General features: G+C 53.5%; 1 protein-coding gene across 3 annotated transcripts in view; it reads right to left on the bottom strand.

Annotated features, from left to right (window-relative positions):
- The window catches only part of SULF2 (sulfatase 2), a 117,674-nt gene extending 114,129 nt beyond the window's left edge, over window positions 1-3,545 (bottom strand). Inside the window, exon 1 of one of the 3 annotated variants that reach the window (XM_055303349.1) lies at window positions 3,472-3,545. The gene's annotated coding sequence lies outside the window, so the exon portion shown is untranslated. Of the gene's footprint in view, window positions 1-2,337; window positions 2,483-2,809; window positions 2,933-3,471 lie in introns of those variants that run through there. The other 2 variants (XM_055303323.1, XM_055303333.1) reach the window with 2 other exon arrangements.
- Between the last annotated feature and the right edge of the window lie 10,560 nt (window positions 3,546-14,105).

The raw sequence follows: 14,105 nt of genomic DNA, 5'->3' as shown, positions 1-14,105 counted from the left end.
TGAGGCCGCCCTCCCTCACCTGCAGGTCAGCACTGAGGCGGTCCTTTCCAATGTGGACCAGCCACCCAGGGCCCAAGCTTGATACAAAACTGGGAAGCTCAGGGCCACCTCTCCAGGGTCAGGCCAATGTGACTCCATCTCCAACCACAAGAGGGCCTCACCTCTAGAATTTTAATCCTCCCACCACTGTGCCTTCAGCCGGCAGAAACCTTCACCTCAGATGTCATGCTTTTTTCTATCAGCCACATTTGACTTGCCCCTTTGCTTTCTAACTAGGGGTGTGTGCGCGAATTGGCAGAAAACATAGCCAGGCAAAGCCCTCCCCGCGAACCAAATCTAAGATTCCCCCAAATCGTGGGGATTTTTCGATGGAAGTAGGATTACTGATGGGCTTCTCCCTTTCAAACTTTTATTGTCTAAATGTGTTTTCTTTCACTGAGCATGTACTTCTTTGACGCTTGGGGGAAAGAAAGACCAAGGGCACGGAGGGAGGAGAGTGCAGTGGGTCAGAGTGGACCCTGGAAACTCAGGGCCCCTTATAACTGGGCTCTACCCTGATCAACTGTCAGCAACTCACCAACCTTGTGCCTCCAATTTCCTCTTCTTTAATATGATGAAAATCACAGGACCTGGCTCACAGGGTTTTTGTGTGACTTAAGTGAGTTATTAGGTAATGGGGGCTAGATCAGTGTTTGGCTTATAAAACCCTGCATAGGTGTTATCTATCGTCCTAAGTCTAGAGTAAGCTTTTCCTGTGAACTACAAGCTGCTTAGGAATTTTGCTATTCTTCTGGAAGACAAGGCTTTCTTTCTGGAGGACTAAGAACAGACTTGGGTGATATTCCAGGCCGGCTAACTTAGGAGACCAGGAGCTGCCCCCTTGAGGCATGTCCAGACAGATAAATTAAACCCACCTAGGGAAAGGAAAAGGGAAATGTCACCTCCTAAATCAAAAGGCACACGCGTCAGGGTGTGCAATTGTACTTTAAAGAGGTCCTTGGGATGAGATGACGGCTGAACAGAGCTGTTGGGCAGGGGACACGTGTGCGTACTCAAGCACGTGCACACACACACACACACACACACAGCCACCCTGGCCTCCTCCAAGCCCAGGCTTTTTACAATTAACTCAGTATTCAATCCTTAAGTCTGAAAACTTAACATGTTATTAGGGGTTTTAAAAAGCCATAAATTCGAATTTAAAAAACCCCAAAACTATATGCAAAGCCCAAACACCAAACCCACAATGACTCTCAGCCTTGGCAGTTATGTCAACACCGGGCATTTATGTACATAAACTTGGCCCAAGGAAGGCAGATCCTTCATGTGCAAAAGTCCACGGAGATGGGTGCCCTTCCAACTGCTTAGTAGAAATACTAACTCACACCCCCGGACCAGCTGTTTTGACCAGTGTTCTCCAGGATTAGGACAAGAAAAGCTGGAAGAACTTCCCTTACAAGGTGAGTGGTCTCCAGCCCATCTTTCCCACCCCCCTTTACACACATAGGAATGGCTTTCATTTAATTAAAGCCCTCCAGTGGTTCTGTGATGGGTAGTGGAGATGCAGTAAGAAATCCCCTTCACTATTAACCGCGAGATGAGAGGGACTCTTGCTGCCCTCCAGGGAAAGCCCATCCTACCTGCTTCTCTGTCCCCAGAGCACCCGCTCAAGAGCAGCCTCCCCTTCACTGCCCCAAAGGAAGGGAGGGTGGCACTGAGGGGCAGAGGCTGGGGCGGATGGAGGGGGCCGGGGTGGACACCCGGGCATGCACAGATGTGCAAATACCCAGATTCAAGCATAAGCTGAATGTAATTACTTGGTTAATTAAATATTGACTTTTAACTCAAAAGGTGATTAAAACAAGCTGCTGGAGAGAGAGAGGAGAGGGGGCAGGGAAGGATGCAGAACTGTCAGGAAAGAGGAAGAGGAGGCTGAGGGTCGTCCTACTGGGTGCAGGCGACCGACCGGGTCTTGTCTTTGGGCAGGTAGGAAATTGCAGAGAGGTCACTGTGCCCCACCAGGATTTGCGGGTGTCTCTTTACATTTTCCGTATGTAGGACCGTCTCTCTTTACTAGGCTGCTCTCAGAGTGAAGCCATCAGGAACTAGACCCTGATCGTCGCCTTTCCCTGGAACTAACGGGGGTTCCGGGCCCGAGGACATACTCCACAGACGCTTGCAGAACGAATGAACTACTATAAAGAATTATCAAAAAAAAAAAAAATCCAGAAAAGAAAAAAAAAAGTGCACTCCTAGAAATCGCCTCACTGTCCCTTCTGAAGGCCTCGGGAGCCTGGAGGGACCGCGGTCGACAGGGCGAGGAGAAGTGGCTCTGACCTGGCCTGGGAGGAAGTTTGTCGTTTCGATCCTGTCCGCGCGTCCCGGTCACGCGAAGCTCCGGCCCGGCGCCTCCCGGGTCCCGCCTGGACGAGCCCCACGTGCCCCGGCTTCCAGCGGGTCCGCCCGCTCCCGGCACTCGAGGGGGTCGGGGGGTCGGGGCCCACACCCCCACCCCCACCCCCACCCCGCGGCCGGCGCCCTCCGCGGGTCAGGGCCGCGGTGGGAAGTCCTCGCCCTCCCGCCCGCCCGCCCGGCCGCCGGCGGGGTCAAGCGGGTCACCCCCCGCGGTCCGCCGGCGCCGGGGCCTCCCACCCCCCTCCGCGCTCCGCGCCGCTCCGCGCCGCGCCGGGGCCGGGCGGTCGGGACCGGCCCCGCTCACCTGGGCGGCGCTGCGGCGGCTGGGGCCCGGCCCGGCCCGCCCCGCCCACCCCGGCCCCGCGCGCCCCGCGCGCCCCACTCACCCACTCACCGGCGCGCACGGCCCCGCCGGCCTCACCCCGCGCGGGGCGCCGCCGCCTCTGCCGCAGCCCGGCCGGGCCCCGGGGCGCAGGGGACTCCGCGCCGCTGCTGCTGCCGCCGCCGCCGCCGCCGCCGCCGCCGCATCCCCGGCGAGTGCCGCCGCCGCGCCTCCTCCCCGCCCTCCGCCTCCTCCCGCCCCCCCGCCGCCCCTGCCCCCGCCCCCGCCCCCGCCCCGGCGCGCCGCCCTCGCCGAAGTCCGGCTCCGCGCCCCGCCCGGGCCGCTCGCGCATCGCCCCAGCCCGCGGGCCGCGCTGCCCCGGCCGCCCCCGCGCCCCGGCCCCGGCCCCGCCCTCTGGCCTCCGCGAGGGGAAGGCGAGCGCGGGCGGGGGCGCCGGAGCCGGAGCCGGGGCGGCGGGCGGCCTGCTGGGGGCGGGGGCGGGGGGGGGTGGGGGTGCGGGTCGGACCCCCCCGCGGCGCCCCCCCCCCCCGCGCTACCTCGGGCTCGGTGCACGCGTAGCCGGGCCGGCAGGTCCCGCCGCCCCCGGGGCGCACGGCCCGGGCCCCGAAGTCCGGCCCCGCGCGGGGCAGCTCCCGCCGCCGACGCCTGGGGACCCGCGGGCCGCGCTCCCGCCGCCGAGCGCGCACCCCCGCCGGGACCCGGCGCACACTCACCGGCTCACACCCGCTCCGCTCGCCCTCGGCCGAGAGTCGGAGCCGCTGTGGGATTCGCCCGGGAGCTGGAGGAGGGAGGGCCGCGTGCGCGCGTGTGTGTGTGCGGGCGCGTGTGTGCAACACCGACGGGGGCGCACCGCTGATAAACCAAGGACCGAGGAGGCCGGGGCCCGGGTCCGGGTCCCGGGTCCGCGGGCGGCGGACGGGGACGGGGACGGGCTTGCCTCGGGCCCTGCCCTCCTCCCCGGAGCGCGAAGGGGAAGGAGGCAGCCCCGGCCCGGCGCTCCCCTCGCAACGACGCGTCAGTGAGTGTTTTCTTTTACCCGCTTTCACGAGGGCTCGCCCGGGTCCGCAAACACCCGACCGCCCTTTGCCGAGAGCCCGGCGGTCGGCTCGCCCCTCACCGCGCACCTGGCCCCTGGAGCCGCCGGCTGCAGCCCGAGCCCCCAGCTAGACCGCAGGCTGAACTGCCCAGCGCCCGGGAGGCTTCCCGAGGGACTAACTTGAACTCAAGTGAAAAGAGCTGCCGTTGCCCAGGGGTGGCCCGGGAATAGGAAAGCAAGGAGAAACCGGCTTCCTCCTCCGAAAGGGGAGGAATCCGACTCAAGGTGGTGCTGTCCACCGCGGTTTCCACGGGCCCCAGTGCCACAGCAGAGGCCGGAGCGGGACGGGGCTGACCCGGGTGGGCAAGGAGCCCGCGGACATCCACCGGGCAGCAGCAGGGAGGGCGCTGAGCTGCCGAGGGGAGGCAGACGCTGCCGCAGTTAGGTGCGCTCGCAGGCACCGGCGACTTAGTGTAGACCCAATAATCTTACAAGGGGAATATTATTGTGCCCATAACACAGATATGGAGGCCAAGTCACAGAGAGGTTAAGTAACCGGCCCAAGGTCAGACACTTGTTAAATGACGGACCCGGGATTTGAACCGGAGAAGCTGGGCTCCAGGGTTTTGCTAAGTCCCAGGCCACTTACTTTGCAGCTCTGCGTCTCTTTTCTCGGCCTTAGTGCAAGTTAGGGGTGTCGTATTTAGTAAATAAAAATAGAGGAGGGTCCTGATGGGTACCGAAATGTCTTTGTCTATTTGACATTCAAATTGGATGTTCTAACCCAGCTGGAGGCGCTAGAGTCCCCACCGTAACCTCCCTTCTTAGCCACCCCAGATCAATTTACAGCCTAGATAAATCAGGAAAACCTGAAACTTCTTCTTTTTTTTTTTTTTTTAAAGCAAATTCTGACCTCACTTTTGGTACCACTGAGGTTGCTGACCTTCTTTCTGCCTTTCTTTTGCCTTAGAACAAAATGTCGGGCTTGCTTCTTTGTCATCACGGACCAAAAAATAATGGGGACTCCCTTCCCTTCTGCTTCATCTCTGCGGAAGGAAGGACACATTTACTGCAGAGCTTCTAGTACAGCGCAGTCTGGTCGAAGCATCAAACAGGCCATGGTTGTAATTTAAAATGTTCTAGTAGCTGCATGAGAAAGTGAAAAAAGGAAGAGGCAAAATTAACTTTTAATAATATGCTTAACCTAGCCTATCCAAAATATCACTTCAACATGCAATCAATATAAAAATTATTAATGAGATCTTTTACGTTCCTTTTTCTTATGGCGTCTTTGGCATCCGGTGTATGTTTTACGCTTACCATGTCCCAAGATTCCGACCGGCCACATGGGGCTGGGATTCCCATAGGAAAAGTACAGTTCCAGTAGATTCTGTGCTCTGTTGCTGAGTGTTTCTATCAGGTTATCTTATGTCATCCTTGTAACAATTTTTCAAGAAACTCATGCTTACAAAGGTCAAGGGTCGTGCCCAAGGTCACAAAGTTGGCAAGTGGGATTTTAACCCATCTGAGACTGTGCCTGGTTTTGGAACATATATCTCCTGTGACAGTAGTTTTCTACCTGGGTCCTCCGAGCCTCGTGGGGTAAGTCTGGGGCCTGGAGTGGGGAGGGAGGTAAGATCTGTCTCTTGCCTGCTTTTTACATTGGAGAATATTTCAGAGGTGGGGAGATGTCTACCACAAAAAAGTTAAAAAAATACACTGCCTTCCTTCCTTTGGGCCTCAAGTTCATGAACGCAGCTCTCCTTTTCCCTAAATGGGGCCCTGCCCACAATTTTCTCCTCCATCCTTCTCTCCCCATCAGGGAACCCCAGGAGAGGAGGGGCAGCTCACAGTACCCTACATGGGGCTGTAGGTGGGGTGGAGGTGGAGGTGATGTCATTTGATTATCATTTTTGGATATTTGTTCTTTCCATTGTTGCTGTTCAAAGACCGAACATCTGTGTTTTGCCCCTTATCCTTCCTTAGAAAGGAGACAGATCTTATGTGTGTCTCTTTGTGTGTGTATATCTGTGTGCATGGACACATGTCCGTGTGTGTATGCGCGCCTGTGCACATGTGCGTGTGCAAGCACATGTGCGTGTCCTCACTGTAGGCAGACGCTGTGGGTCCGGTTTCAGGTGAGGACTTCACTCACCAGCTCAGAGGCTCCCAGAGTCAAAGGTCTGCAAAGTGCCCTCTGGCCACGTCTCACTCCCATAATTCACAGCAAACTCCCTGGTCCTCTGGGTCTGAGGCCTCAGCCTGATTTTTCCAGCTCCCTTCCAGGCACGAGGGAGAGCTCAGTGTGTGCCTGGGAGACGAGGGGGGACTCAGGGGCTCAGATGTCCCCCAGCCTGGGAAGTCGCTCAGCCACTGAGCCGGGGCCCGGGTGGGGCCCCAGTGTGGTTCTCGGGACCCTCTGGCCTCCTGACAGTCCAGCCCCGGCCTGTCTCCAACCCCATGGCCCGGGACAGCCTCTCTCCTCCTGTCCCTCGCCACCCTGACGGCACCCCTCTCTGTGAGCGTCCTGGCTGGATAATCGGGCTTTTCAGGCTCCTCATGCCAGTCCTGACTCCCCACCCCCTCGCTGGTCTAACCTTGCGGGGACCTTTCTGTTGACACCCACACGCCTCATTTCATCCTTCCGGGAGTTCCTTGGCGGCCCTCTGCGCACAAGGCCTGGCCGGCTCTACCCCCCTCGCAAAGCCAGAATGCTGTTTTATTTCCGGAACTCCTATACAACAATTAAAAAAAGAAAAAAAGAAAAAAAAAAAGAATCACTCCTGCTGTGTGTTTTCACAGTCAAGAGGCTGAAACTCAATCTGATTGTCCGAGCACTTCTGGCTGCGTTTGGGTTGGAGGAGATGGGATTTTATGAGGTTGTAAAAGTCAAGCTTTTAACATGTCTCAAACAAATTGGCATGTGAAGGAGAAGTGTTAAAAGTAGAAACATGGCTGCAGAGGGGGGGCCTGGGAATGTGAGTGAGCCCCCGAACCGGGGCACAGGTGGCTTTAATAACCCGAGCCAGCTTGGCACAGAAGCAGCAGAGGTCACGGAGTCACCCACCGCCAGGGGCTTGGGATCCAACTTCTCTCAGCTCCTGAGTGGGGACAGTCTTGCACGGGGTTTAAAAGACAAATCCCAGCATCATCCATAACGTGATACATTTGTGGTTAATTCTGCGGAGTTTTCACTTAGACCCAAGCTGTCTTGTCGGTAGAAATGCAATCGCATTAGGGAGAAACTGTTTATATTTCTTGAGATACTGTGATAATGAAAAACAGCCACCATAAACCCCCATTAAGTCAGAAGAACATTAATTGTATTTCATGCTGCCTCCCTGGGCTGGCTCGCTGACACAGACGTACTTTTACTTCAGCAAAACAGGGCTAATCTTTGCAGCACGGTACCCATTTCCCCCCTTAATTGCACGTAATTGTATAGTCTAATTTATTCTAACGCCCGACGCCTAAAAGTGCACATTCATGAATCAAGGGTTAGATTGGGAGGTAGGAGAATTATAAATGGGTGTAATTGCAGTCTCCTGGGGGCTGCTTATGAGTGATCTCAAAGAGCCATGATGTTTATTCTGAATTCTTACCAATGAAAGACAGTCACGCTGCCTCCAGTAAGGAACACAGATAACAGTGACAATTTGTCTAGTTGCTTAACAATACGCTGCTCGTTCTCTTTGGGATTAAGTAGGCAAAAAAAAGATTAAATACGTGAATTTCGTGTAATTTGTGATGTGATGAAACGGGGCACACAAGTATTAATCCACAGGTAATTGAGTATTAAAAATGAGTAACGTGGCCCCGGGCAGCACAGCTGCAAATCTGTGGACAAGGTAGGGTTCTGTCTTCTATTTTTACTCTAAAAAAAAAAAAAAAAAAAAAAAAAAAAAAACAAACCAAGAAGTTGAAGGAAGAGTACAGTGGGTATGCTATACCTTCCACCTGGAATCAACAGTTGTTAATGTTTTGCCACATGTGGATTGTGTGTTGCCGCACCATTTGGGAAAAAAAAAAAAAGTCATTATGGCACATCACCCCTTGCGACCTGAGCGTGCATCTCCTGCGAATAAGCTGGTCTCCCAGATTACCTCCCCTTCATTATCACACCTGAGGAAATGAACAGTAATTCCATAATCATTCCTCAGCTGGCTCACATTAACAGAGCCACAAAGGTGTCTTTCTCTTTATTCCTTAAGCCTCTTTCTGCCTCAGGGCCTTTGCACTTGCCAGTGCCCTCTCTCTGCTTTGGCTCCTTGTCATCATTCAGATCTCATCTCAGATGTCATCTCTCTGAGAGTCCTCTCCTGCCTGTTTTACCTAAAGATGTTTCCTGGTCTCCTGCACTCTCTATTCTCCCTTCTTATTTTGTTGCCTTTCTATATACACCACTTATAAACAATTCTGTTTAAAAAAAAATTCTGTTTTTATTCCGTGTCTATGACCACAGTCCATTTAGCGCCCCCTCCCCCATCTGCACCCCACACTAGCTGCAGGAGAGCAGGGGCTGCATCTGGTTTGTCTGCTGTCGTAGGCCTAGCGTCCATTACAGTGTTTGGCACACAGTCGGTATTCCATAGGTATTTGTGAAACGAATGAATGAATATAGCTGTGTGTGATGTTTTCAAACAGAAGTGGTAAAACAGGTTGGGACCCCAGTGTTCAGAGGCAAAGCCACAGAGGTTCAGTCCCAGGACTACCACTCACCAGTTGTGTGTCGCTCTGGGCCTCCGTCCTTTAAATTCCTCTGCCAAATGGGCATAATGACATAGTCTCTACTTCCTTGGGTTGTTGTGACTTATTAATGAGTTTATATACAAAGTGCTTAGAACAGTGCTTGGCACATAACAACCCGCCTTCCTTGTGCACTTATAATTAATGTTAAGTCGGCTGGCCAGAAGCCTGTGATTTTAAGCACCATTGGCCATGCACAGGCTCACACAGAAACGGCCTCCAAGCATAATGCCCCAGGGAAAACTTCTTGGAAGTGCTGATGTGGCCACACTGTTGGCCACATGCTGCCCTCTGAGAGGCTGGTCAGGTCAACATTTGGCCTGGGAAAGGCTCTGCTTGTTTACAGTGGGCATCTGAGCTGATGCGTCAGGGCCCGTTGCTAAATATTTTGGCTCACACCCCTGAGTCTGGCCCTTGGAGGCTCACATAGGAGTGAGGCATGAGAACTGGGGGCAGGAGGGGACAAAGGAGCCTCCTCTCCCCGTTGGAGGAGAGTGAACCAGTGGCATGGGGTTTGACTCTGCAGGTCTCCTCTCTCTGCCCTTGGAGGGTAGACTGTTAGGAATTTTACCTTATTGGCCTGTGCATTAAAAAAAAGGATATTCAGTGCAGATGAACATATGCAGGGGCATGTAGGGAGACACAAGTTTTTAAGCTAAAGTTGCAATAACATATGAGTTAGGAATCAGGGAAAATGTTTGGAAATTTGAACAATAAAAATTGCATCTGACTGGAAATAAGATCGTTTATCCCGGAGAGTGTGCATGGAATACATAGATATTTACTTTGGTGGGAGAAAGGGGATGCTTCCAGGGTCTGTTTGTCCAGTTTTATAACAAGAACTCTACTTTCCTTTGGGAAAACTGGTTCCTACTCTATTTTCAATCCCTGAGCCTCTGTGGCGGGGCTCTGGCCCCTTGCTCCAGATTTGGGCACAGGCCTCAGACTCGGCCAGTCTGTGTGCTCCACGCTCTGACCAGTGATTGGTTCAGACATGGGCACATGATCCATTTTGAGCCATTGGGAATCAATGGCCCATTTTCATTTGCTCTATTGAGTGACAGGAGCTTTCTTACTTCTGGGTTTGAATTGGGTGATCATTAAGAAGCCACCGGATGCCACGTGTAGGCTTAGAACTGAAGCAGAAGCAGAGCCATGAGGTAGACAAACTGTACTGTGATTTTAAGGCGGCACCCAACATTCCTGCCTCTCTAGTACGCGGGCCCTGTAATGGTGTACGTTCCCTCCCCTTGTGCGTGGGCAGGACTATGCATATGACAGATTTCATTCCCATGATTAGGTTAAGGGGAAGGGATTTTGAAGATGTAATTCAGTTGAACTTGAATGAATCAAAAGAGGGATAGTCCTGGGCAAGTCTGACCCAATCAGGTGTAAATCCTTAAAGGGACCGAGCCTTTCCTGGAATCAGAGATGCTCCAGCTGGCCTGGAAAGGGCAAAATTCCATCCTATGGAAAAGGCCCCTTGACAGGGTGTGGCTTTTGCATGACAGACAGCAAACAAGCAGGAATCATTGTCCTATAACTAAAAGTTGAACTAAATTCTTCCACGGCCGGGGGGTTTAGAAGAGGACCCAGAGTATGAAATGACATTGAAGCCAGACCCTGATCTCAGTCTGCTGTGGCCCTGAGCAGAGGATCCAGCCAACCCATGGCCAGATTTCTGACCCATGGGGACAGTGCAATAATAAATCCAAATTGGCTTAAGCTGCCAAGTTTGTGGCAATTTGTCATGCAGCAATAGGAAACAAGTGCATGTGTGAAAACCTAGGTCAAGCTGTGCCTGAAGCTGGAAAGATAACACTGGAACTTTCAATTTTGTGAGCCAATAAATCCTCCCATTTCACCTCATTATCTCTCAACCCTGTTTTTTTTTTTTTTTTTTTTAAGCAGAATTCCAGGACTGCATCCCACTGACCTGGCTTATTTTCCACATGTCTGCCTGAACAAGTCATTTAGCCCCAGGACATAACACAGGGCACTGAAATTGGCCCCGTCTGGGTCACGGGCCTGAGTTGGGAGCTGTGTGCTTGTGTGACTTGCCATCATTTCACGGGTATCTTACACCCTGACCCTGAGGATATAGACTTCTCTCCATAACCTCTGTATCCTTTTTGATCCTCTCCTGGTCACTGTGGAGGCTGTGAGAAGCATCCTGGTTTAGGGCCGCTGTTGGTAGACTTTTAACATAAAGGGACAGAATAAAGGGTTCCAGCCTTGTGGGCCACATGCCTCTTCCTCCTCTTCTTCCTCCTTCCCATCCCCCCATGCTCAGGAGCCCCCGAGGAATCCCCAGAGCTGACACATAGAAATCACCATGTCACACCTGCACAGTCCCTATGGTGGCACCTGGTGGCACCTTAGACTTGTTTCTTGGAGGAGGCCTGGGGTCTTGATGGAGGCACAGTTACTGCAGGAAGTGAGGCAGAAAGGGGCCACACCTGTCCCCAGGTCGTCTGGTCCTAGCAAGGTTCCCTAGGGTCCCGTTCTCACTGTACTGAGTTGAATAATAGTGTCTGTCTGGAACTCAGGTCCATCCAGAACCTCAGAACATGACCTTATTTGGAGAAAGGGTCTTTGCAGATGTAAATAGTTAAGATGAGTTCATACAGGATAAGGGTGGGCCCAGCCCCCAGCCCCCAGCCCCCAGCCCCCAGCCCCCAGCCCCCAGCCCAGTGACTGGTGTCCTTGTAAGAAGAGAAAACAGGGACATAGACAAAGGGAAGGAGGCAGGCTCAAGAGGGATGCAGCTGTAAGCCCAGGAACGCTGAGGACTGTGGGCAAGTGCCAGAAGCTGGAGGAGGCAAGGAAGGATCCTCCCTGGAACCTCTGGAGGGAGCATGACCCTAAGGACACTTTGATTTCAGACATATGGGCTCCAGGACTCTAAGACAGAATACATTGCTGTGGTTTGAAGCCACCCAGTTTGTGATGGTTGTTAGGGCAGCCCCAGAAAATGAATGGGGTCACTCCTCCTCCCTTAGGGTAAATATATGAGTGATGGTGGCAGTGAAATGAAATGCCTGGAGTCCCCGTGACATTAGAGTGTGGGTCTCAGCCCAGGCCTCGAACCAGAGAGTCTGATTTAGTGGGGGTAGCCATGGGCCTAGATGTGGGTATTTTTTCGAAAACAACTTTATTGAAATATAGTTTACATACCATAAAATTCACCCACTTTAAGCACATTGCTGATTGATTTTTAAATTTCCCGAGTTGTGCAACGATCACCATAATTGAGTTCTAGAGCTTTCTCATGACCCTTCCTAATAAGGTCCCTCATGGGCATGGATTGTTTTAAAGCTCCCAAGACAATTCTAATCTGTGGTGGGGCTGAGAGCCCTGCTCAGGGGTGGGGACCTCAGGAAACACAGGAGAGTGACTTAAGTTTTCCCAGAGGGTGCAGAGGCTCGCCAGCACCTACTCACTGATGTAAGTGTTGTGGGTAACTTAAAAGATTGTAAATAAAACCCCAGAGGAGCAGTGGTTGTGGGGAAGGTGGGAAGGGTGAGGTGGGTGGGGATAGGGATGGAGGGCTGCTGGGATGGGTTGGCCAAAGTCCAGGCCCAGGCCTAGAAGGGTCCATATGGGCTGTGGATAGTGCTGGGGGTGCGGGAGGGGGGAGGCGGGGATAAGGAGGAAGGGGCACACTCCAGGTGTCCACCTTGGAGGATGGGGGCTAGGAACTGGGATAGCTGTGGGGGAGCCTGCCTACATGACCCTCCCCGCCCTGGCGTGGCCCAGAGCCCAGCACATGGGAGTCACTGTCTCCAGAGGCTTCTGAAGCACGATCCCCAGGGATACACTGCAGGCCCAACACAGAGGAGACTGGAGGACCCAGGAGTTCTGCTCCTTCCACCTTGTCACAGTTCTCTGAGCCTGGGAGGACTCTGCAGTGTGGCTGGGGCAGCTCTGCCCCTCTCAGTGTCCAGGGCTGGTCCCTTCTAGCCACCCAAAGTGTGCCTTTACCTTCCTTCCAGCGAGACCTTGCCTCGCGCCATAGCTCAGGCCTGAGAAGTGCCTCCTGTCAGTCTCGGTGCCATCCCCTGCATGGCTTGGCAACATCTCTGTCACTTGGCACCCAGGCTTATCCTCATCCTGTGATTGCTCCTGGTGACTCATCCATTTGTGCTTATATCCGGTCGTCTGTGGCTCGGGCAGGTGCCGTGCCCATGAGAGCTGGGCTGCCGACCAAGACGGCAGCAGAGGCCTCTGCCATGAGCTGGATTTATCCTGGTCTGTCCCCTTCACCTTGGAGAGAGCACTTAGGCATAGAACACCCCCCTTCGCGGTGATCGCTTACGGCGTATGTCAGTAGGAACGTGGTTACTGATGGGAGACCCCCTTTGGCTAGTGAAGACAAGAAAGGGGTTTTGTTGAAAGTTCTTAAGTATCCTCAGATCCTCAGAAGGGTCAGAATGCAGACTTTGAAGCTGGACAGCCAGGAAAGACTTCAACCACACCATAGGGGCTGCTCTGGCAATACTGCACTGCCGCCATGTCCATCCTGATGACATTGGGCTTGGACTCTGAAGGCTCAGTCACTGCTGAGCTCCAGGAAGAACTGAAAGCTTCGCCACAGTGTTTTCTAGAAGCTCAGATCCCTTGGGCACAGCCACCACCACACAAAGCCACATACTGAAGTCCTGTCTCCCATGGACATGTCTGATTAGCCGAACCTGGGCCACATGACTGCATCCCAACTGTGAAGTGTGGGGATTCGAGTTTCTGGAATTGGCCTGGGAAGGTGGGACTCATCATGGGATGTTAGAGAGAGGGGATTGGGTGGCCACAAACACAAGACAAACACCTGCTCCACCTGCGGCGGGCTGGACAACGGGCCAAGCAGTCCGTGTCTCTCATTCTACCCTCATCCTTATAGTTAGGGAACCAAGGATCAGCAAGGGGAAGTGACGTGTCCAAGGTTGCAAGGAGCTCAGACTCTAGAACCATCATCCACCTTCCAAACTCAGGGTTAGATGGAAAAATATCAACAGATCCTCAGCCACCTACACGCCCTAATGCTGGCCTGGGGCCCCAACCACAAGGGAACCATTTTGTGTGGCAAATGCAGTCACAGGGTGAGCTCTGTTCTCTAGCTCACTCACTCCTTTGATTGAAGCAGGAAACCACTTACGGTTTGTCCAGCCATTCACAGCCAGATCTTACGAAATTCATCATGTGCTCATGGTCAGAGGTCTTGGGCTCTGGTGCAGCTTCCTGTTGCTGGGCCTTGGGCCTCGTGCACTCTCGAGCCTCATGTGTAAAATGGGCATCCAAATCTCGCCCCACTGTCTTCCCTCCAGGACTGTCATCTGGATCAAACGTGAGTAAGAGTGCAGAGTCAATGAGTGAACTGCAGGACAGCTCTTGCTTCATTGGTCTTATTCCTCACCAGCAACCTGTGGATAAAGGAATCTGAATGCCTGTTGGCAGTTGCAGTCACTCTGCTTCAAAAGGAGTGATGAGCGGGGCCATAGGAGCTCTCGGTGTTGTCTGCTTAGAAAATACTGGATGAAGGCTTGTTTCTTTGCCTTGAATGGAGACCAC

Source organism: Nyctereutes procyonoides, unplaced genomic scaffold (assembly GCF_905146905.1).
Source record: "Nyctereutes procyonoides isolate TBG_1078 unplaced genomic scaffold, NYPRO_anot_genome, whole genome shotgun sequence".
In the NCBI taxonomy this organism is placed as follows: domain Eukaryota; kingdom Metazoa; phylum Chordata; class Mammalia; order Carnivora; family Canidae; genus Nyctereutes; species Nyctereutes procyonoides.
Note: the sequence above shows the minus strand (reverse complement) of the source record. Positions and strands in the feature narration are given on the sequence as shown.